This window comes from Anas acuta, chromosome 3 (assembly GCF_963932015.1).
Source record: "Anas acuta chromosome 3, bAnaAcu1.1, whole genome shotgun sequence".
NCBI lineage: Eukaryota > Metazoa > Chordata > Aves > Anseriformes > Anatidae > Anas > Anas acuta.
The window spans coordinates 34379957-34388288 of NC_088981.1; the positions used below are offsets into that span (position 1 = coordinate 34379957).

At 39.4% G+C, this 8332-nt stretch overlaps 1 long non-coding RNA gene across 1 annotated transcript in view; it reads right to left on the minus strand.

Annotated features, from left to right (window-relative positions):
• LOC137852987 (uncharacterized) overlaps positions 1 to 8007 on the minus strand; it is a 30807-nt gene extending 22800 nt beyond the window's left edge. The window contains exon 1 of the long non-coding RNA XR_011094131.1: positions 7787 to 8007. This is a non-coding gene — a long non-coding RNA (uncharacterized lncRNA). The remainder of the gene's footprint in view (positions 1 to 7786) is intronic.
• Positions 8008 to 8332: the final 325 nt, after the last annotated feature.

The window sequence follows — 8332 nt, forward strand, 5'->3', positions numbered from 1 at the left end:
GCCATTACATTAAGTCCTCTGAGAGCTGGTCTTTTGAATCCAAACACAGATTGTTTTTTTAAAGTCACTGGTGATTATCAGAGGAAAAAAAATAATTGTTGGGAAAAGCTTGGTTTATTCACTGACCAACATAACATTTAACTCCATCCCAAGTTCTCTTCAGCATGATACATTGCAAGATGATGGCATGTAGCGCTCTGAGGTCAGCTTCAAGGGCCAGGAAAAAACAGTCACCCATAACTTGAGTTCAAAGGAAAGGCACGATTTGTTTTTGGAATGGAATGACTGGTGGGCACACAGCATTGGGATTAACCTTTGGCAATAGAAAGAGATTTATTTTTATATATAAACTAATTTTATGTGCACGTTTGAATAAAAAATGTCTCTTCAGGCTGTTCTGTGGATTCCAGTTTTTAGAGTAGTATTGTAAAAAAAAAAAAAAAAAAAAAAAAATTCAAGAAACCCTAAAGATTTACAGATAAAACCTTAAATTAACATTAAGCTATCTCAGAGTCTCCTATTTCTTGCCTGTGTTATCTCTAAACACCAGGCAGGATAGAAAGAAGAGGGATAAACAAAAACACAAACACAAACAAACAAACAAAATCAGACAGAAAACTTTATCAGCACAAGTTGAATGACAGCAGATCAGGACTGTTGTGGATCAAGCTGTATACACAAACTGAGGGCTTCCAAGACTTCCTCCTTTAAGCTGAGGTTGTTCCAGTTCAAAACTTTCTACAATCTCCAGTTAGATCAGAAAGATATGGCAAAGAAGCAATCTCCAATATAATGCAAACCTAAAGATAAGTTGAGGTTTTGCTAGTCAGACCTGTCTTTTTTTTTTTTTTTTCCCTGAAGGGACAAGCACATCAGTGTCAGCAAAGTCTAAGCTTTCAAGTTAACTTCATATGTAACTCTTCTCCACCCAAACTGAGGTGTAAGCAATGAATGAGGCTATGGAGTAAATGCTTGGCAGCCCAGGAGAGGAAGCCAAGCTCTTCTAGGCCCACAAATCTAGAAAAAAGTCCCATAGCCTTCAAAAAATGCAAAAATGTTACACGGAAATGTAAACCCGGCTGTTTGCCTGAACGTATCTCCGTGGTAAAATGCACTTATAAGCAGAAAACTTGATCACCAATTGGGAGATGTTAAGAACATTGCAATAACAGGATGCTTCTACAATTCTAGGGCCATATTTAATCAGATTTACCAACCATGTTTTACAAAATGGCCAAGGAGTGTTGAAAGGGATTCTCTTCCACTTCATATGCCTCTGCCAGCATAACAATTATTGCTGCACAGCTAGGCACTGCAAAATACGATGATAGGAAGAAGCCCTCTCAGTCTGCACGAAAGAAAGGAAGGAAAACAGGTGAATCTGCTCAGAAGTAGTATTAGAGAGGAAAAAGGATTTCCTCTCCTTGGAGTATTTCTTGTTTTTGTATTTTTATTATAGTTCAGTTTGTTTTAAATAGCAGAAAATGTCATTCCCAGGGTGAAGTGAAACTGAAATCCTGAAGAGTTCCTCTGATCTTGGCCCATCAGTGAAAGCAGTTTGAAATGTCTGCTTCTACTAAATGTTTTGTTTGGGTAACTTCCACTAGGGATTAAGTCTTAATGCTTTATTTCCATTAGAATGTCCTTTGAACAGGATTTTATAAAAGCTTGAACAAAATGAGAAAACACTTAGGTCAGAACTTGTTCATAGCAATGTTTCTTCAGGGCTTTAATAGCCTGGGATTGAATGAACTGTATTGTATCAGCCGACAATCAGTAAATAAAAGTCTGGGTAATTCTTTTTTTTTTTTTTTTTTTTTTTTTTTTTAGTTCAGTGACCCTTTCACAGCAATGCTGGCAAGAGAGCTTGGTAAGCAAGAATGCAATGTCATTCATTGAGAGACAACCTGAAAAGGGCACATTTGCTTGCTGGTAGATCTATCACCACGCATACACAGTACCTCAGCGAACAGGCATCTGAAAACAAGTGCAGCAGATATTGCAGTTTATGGGACAGGTTTTGTTCACATTTAGACAGGTCCATATCCAGGTCATGTTTATAATTTCACTGAATTTAAAAACACAGCTAATCTTTAAAGCATCATCTGGGCGTCTGAATCCAGTAGAGAGAATGAAAAGGTGTTTTGAAGTGTTTGAAAAGAAAATCCTCCTACTTTAGCACTTCATTGAATAGATTAACAAATAAATTAACAAAAATTTAATGAAACTGTCAGTAGGGAAGTGTGAGAGAATGTCACTTTTGCTGTCTCATACACTTAGTCTTAATCCAATCTCTAGCTGCCAGCAATTGTGGTAAATCCTGAGTATAATGTCTACTACCCTCCCCCAACTGCTGTTTGTATTATTTCTTATGCCTCCTCTGGTACCTTTTTTCCTTTCCATTGTGGGCTGTAAAGAAGTAAAGTATGCAAACATTCCAGTGGCCACAGCAGACTTTAAAAAGCACCTTGTACAGAGCATTTTGTTGTAGGATGCGCCAGCTGTTTTTCAGCCTATGAATGAGATAGAGGACCAAAGTGGTAATGTCTAAAAGGGGGAATATTGTCATGAGAAATTTGTTGTCAGAGTGCACGTGCTTTATAACAGCACTGAAGAGGTTAATCATAATGGCATAGGAGTGTGCGACTCCATGGTTACAGCCCTGAAAAGTCATCCTGCTATAAAAGCCTCTCTATATTTCTTGTAACGGTCTAATCTTTGGAGGAAAAAAGTTACTCCCCTGATTTGCAGTAAATTACAGCTCCAGGCAAAACTTCACCAGAAGAGAAATGTTTCTGTCCATCCACTTTTATCTATGCACAAGATACAATCAGCTGCTGTTGCAGAGAGTCTCCAGAACATCCAGTTATAATTTCAGCCAAGGTTAACTTGCAGCCCCTAACCCCCCCGCCCCAAACCCTGGACTTGCTCTGGAGGTGCAGTGTTGCTCTGGAACATGCCGGTGATTTTCCACTTGCTATGCAATACACATACTCTCTGATGTTTCTCAGGTGTCTTAGATACATGGCTCGGGATTTTCTAACAGCACAAACATACTTCTTCATAAAGCACCATGCTTAAAACTCTGGCATCTACAGAGAAAGTTGCAGGTCCTCACTTCTGAATTTGTCCTACTTATTTGTTCATTTTTTTTCCCAATAAAAAAAGTTACAAAGTTATTAAAATAGCCCCACCTCCCCCTACCCCTCCTCCTCACTAGTATTGCTTTTTTGTTGATAATCTTCCATGTTCATCTGAATTCTTCTTAAAATCTCTGCTTTTTGCTTCTAGTTACATGTCGGGGGCAAAAGGAAAATATTTTGTAGGGCATATTTAAACAAGTGAGGGCTATAGAGGTGGCTCAGTTTTGCAGTGTGGTAAGAAAGGCAAGAGAAAGACATGAGAAATTTGAGACTGTTTTCTTGGGGGAAGGGAGAGGGGAAATGCCATTAAATAGAGGCCCTCACCTAATAGCCCCCTTCTCCCCATGCTTGCCCTTCTCTCCCCCAAACAGCCTTCAGCAACTCCAGAAGTGCAACCTACCCTTAAGAAAGTAAACCAAAAAAGTGTCATTTCAGCTTGTCCTTTCCTTTTCTGTCGCATCCTGACACCACTATTTTTCCAGCCCTGTTTCTCTCTCTCATCCAGCACAGCTCCTCTGCTTGACCATGAAACGTTACAAGCAGCCTCAATCTTCCTGATTGCACGTGAAGATAGAAGAGATTAGCTCAAAAACAATGTCACATCCCCAGCCTGAATACTGTCCTAACGGTATAAGGTACATAAATGACCTTGGTTGTCATTGTCTTTTACCTGTGCTGTTCCCAGTGCCTGCAAAGCACCTCCAGAAACTCACAAGGGAGGCAGAAAGACCTGTTGGAGATGGTTCAGTGAAGTTTTCCCTGATCCTTGCAAAGGTCTTGTATCCTCTGACTCATACTAGTCCCCTAGTATGGATTAGGAGGAAGGTACTTGACCTGCATCCCGTTTTGCCATATTTGACTGAGGGGCTCACAGGACCTAAACTTATCTGGAGATGTACGCATTCAGAAACATTTAACTGTTCTGAGTTCAGAGTCACAATCTTAAGGCATAGTTTATTTGTTTATTAAACAGCATTATGATGTCCTGGGAAACTTTTAAAGTTGCTTATATCCTATGAAGTGACATCACTGAAATGAAACAGTGGGTCACAGTGTCACAGCTGGAAACCTTGAATCCATCATAACAAGATCTCCAAGTTTCCAATTCAAAAGCTCTGGAGTGCTAAAGTATTTTTCCTCCTAAGGGTATTTAACTTAGGGTTCTGCTTTCCCTGGTTCATTGTGAATAGGATTTGATGTTCATTGAGGCAGAGAATGAGGCCATGCAGACAAGTGCTTGGAAGAATATAGAAACATACATAAACATATACGTTATGTTCTTATACAGAAACATCTTACATTCAGCTTTCTCCTGTTTTACCAATGGATTTCAACATCTTGCATGTTTATGAGGTTACAAACAAGGAGGGTGGTAGAAGAATTATGCTGAAGTAATTTGGATAGACCTAGGGATTCAAGCCTTCAGGTTTTCCAGAAAATAGGTAAACTCAAACAATGGTGCATGCACTTCAGAAATACCATTTCCTGTGAGTGCTTCTGGATGAGGTCATCTGCAGGGAAGGAAGTTTAGTCTGTCTAGCATGAGTTGTCTAAATATTCTCTTCTGTACTGAGACTGCTAATGGGGACAATGCTTCTGTTAATAGAACTATGATCTAGCTGATGTGGAAGCCCAAATCCAGCAGCAGTTTTAATCCCACACCTCAAAGGTACAAAATCCTGTGTCTCTTGCCAATCACAGAATGGTCAGGTTTCCCTCAATCCCTTCAGATAACTACAGTTCACTTCTGAGATTAACATTATCTTGAAACTCTACACATGCATCTATTGAGGGGATAAAAAGTAAACATGGGTTTCACACAAAAGAAGTTATGGAAAGATGACAGAGATGCACAGCAGAGTATTTCTTACATGGATTAATGGGACAGCTAGGATTAATCTGACTAACCAGAAAGATTGTTAAACACTGTTCAAACACAAAAACTACCTGTGAAATTTCAGTGTGATCTGGAGGAAGAAATGTTAAGCAATGAGTATTCTTGCCCTTGCATATAAGATAAAAATAATTATTTCTTAAAAGCCACAAGAATTATTTTAGTGCCAGCTGTTGCTGCAAGGAGAACAAGGAGTAACTTGATACAATCTCAAGTAAATCTGATACAGTCAGATATCCATATACTGTGGCCACTTGTTATTTTTCAGACCTACAGGCTATGTCCCAGGGAAACAAAAAGAAGCGGGAGATAGTGAGAATTGAAAGTGTCCTGCAAAGAAGGAAAAGGAACATGAAGCAGTCAGGTGAGTCACTAGGAATCACCTTTTGGGCAGAAAGAAGGAATGAAGTCAGTTCTGATCTCAACAGACAGACTGAGACAGAAAACAGTGATCTCTTTCCTCTTGGCATTCTGTATCTGAAATCCTGGCACCAGGACCCACCACTATGTACTGGCAGAGAATTCTGCCTATAGAAAACTCCAGAGGGAAAAATAGTTAAACACTCCATTTCCCAATACGTTAGGGTAAAATTAATATCAAAAGATAATTTTACTTCTTGAAAAATGAGGAAGATGACTTTATCCTTCAATACAGTACAACCCTGAATTAATAATAACAATAATAGAATAAAAAAGAGAAAAATATGAAGCTCTCTCTCTGCATAGTTCTGAAAGAAAATTTCTTCAAGAACTGCATGACATTTACCTCTCTAAAAGCTATCAAGAGGATATGAAATAAAATCTCCTCCCATCAATTCACGCTGTTTTGTATAAGACATTTAAGGAGAAACAAACAAGTTGTATGGGATATCGATGAGCCCCCAAACAATCTCTCTTTTCATCAGGATCCAAACTGGGTTTCAAAAGCTGCTTGGGACATGCCTAGCTATTTCTGTTCTTCAGCAATACAGTCATGGAAAGTTTTCCATGTACCACAGCAAGGCCACAGAGCAAACAGTTTATCACTGGAGTGCCTGAGCTTGCGCAATAAAAAACAAACAGGGAGAAATATATGACAAAACCTTGAGAGCCGAATTTTGGACTCTAATTACCTGTTCAGAGGCTCTTTTGAATGGCTTGTATGGACTAATAAATTTGCTTAGAGAACAAGAACAAATCTACTTTGTCTGGACTCTAATCCTGGTTTTATAGCAAATTGTTATCAGTGCTTTTTCCCTGGAATTTAGTTTCTCTGCACAGATTTAAAAAGAACAAGTCTTTTTCTATTCCTTCGAGGCAATAGCACATTATGTAGCTGCTCCTGGATGTTTTTTTCCCATATTTGGGGTGAAAGGCAACTGGCTTGATTCTCAGCTATGCTATGGTTTCCTTCAGCTCTCTGGCAAGAAGACCCTGCAGAACACCCACAGAAAGCCTGTGTCAGCAGCACTGAATTGCCACTGTGGTGCTTCAGTGTTATGTTCCTTTCCTCTTCTCCTGTGCACCCTGCCCTAGGGCACAAGCGTGCAATATTGCAGTCCCTTGAGGTGCTGCAATGGTGAGAAGTTACAGGCCAAACAGATTTTGGTGGAGAGCCTCTATACCCCATGCCCTGTATCTCCAGTAGCTGGCAGAGGGGATCTCAGAGTAGATCGCAGGCAGACTGTGATGGGGCTTCTTGTGGTTCAGAGACATTTCTCAATGGGATCAACAGGCAGCTGTGTTAAACAGCAAATAAGCATTGTCAAGCTCAGTGGGTCCTGCTGTGCCATATCTTACAGCTGAGAACCTGCAAAACTCACAATTGCCCGCTGGTGTACCTTTGCTAGTCAGATGCCAGTGTGGGAACAACATTGCCTAAGAGCTATGGGTTTGACTGTTCCCAGGACATAATGATTTTGAAGCATAAAAAAACAGTAAGAATCAGGACATGGGATTTATCTAATTTTAATTAAGTCCAGTACAAATCCAGAGGAAAAATTGCAGAAAGCAGGGATGACTTGTCCCAATTCCTTATCCACGTTAAAGATCTATGGAATCAAGAGGATCAATGGCCTCAGGTTTTCATACATCTCATTAAAGTCATTCAATTTCTTTCCCGTTTGACTTCCTATGACAGCTTACTAAAGTACTTTGGGAAGCTCCACTTTACCATTTTGTGACCATGTTATCACAGATGTAAGACTTCTCCAAAAAAAACAGATGTGCCAAACCAGCCCGAGGATGCTGAGCTGAATGGAAAGTACACACTGATCAAATATTTACTATTGCTACTGGTGAGGGAGCTGAGAGGTGGGGTTTCCATGACATTTTGTTCCTGTAAAGCCAAGAACTGTTCTGTAAACTTTGAATGTCATTTGTAATTGTTCATCTCACATGAGAAGCAAGTGGAGAGATTCAGAAAGGTTGAGATTACTTATTCTGAGGGAATCAAGCATAAATAATACTTATTAGTGACTGTCATTAACAAATCAATCCTCATGATGATTGCAAGAAGTAACTGATCATAACAAAAGAATTTACAGCATAAGAGCAGGGTGACATGGAGACTCAGTGTAAGGTTATCTTGCTCTGTTTTGTTATAATAGGTGCATGTGCTTAGCTGAAAGTTTATTTTAAAAAGAATATTCATATTCCAAAAATCTGCTAAGAATATTAGTCTGTAAATCCTAGGTGTTTCCATATCATCCATTAGCCAGAGCTCCCAGAACACTCTATAATTATCAGTGCATTAAATAGTTTTTACTACCTCCAGCCTGCATCAGGTTGTTTCTCATCATCCCTTTCGAAAGCTGCTGTTAGAGACGTAGCCTGAGGTATAGGCTGGTTGGACCTGCATAAAGAGCAAACAGGGACAAGAAACATGAAATATATGCCACGTTCAAGGCAACAGTGGTGAGATTCAAAATACAGATAAAATGTTCAGTGCAAGAGACTAAAATAATTCCAGCAACAGATTTTTCTGGCAGAATGAAGTCCAAATTATTTCTTTTCAAAAATGTATGTACAGCCTCCTTCTGAAGCAGCCGCCTTCACCCTCTTTTCTATTTCTTTGTACCCCTTATGGGATGCAGTAGACATATACACACACCTTCTTTATCCGGCATCACAAAATACCTCAATTCTATCTAGTTCTTCTCACTGGGAAAATTGCAAGACTGCTACGTATCCTACATTTATTTATATTTTGTCTGATGCAGTTTGGGGTTGTGCCAAGTCATTTAAAACAATAACAAGAGCTGTCATGGACAAGAACACAGTGCATTCAGTAAATGCAGGTCTTGTGTAATTGAAT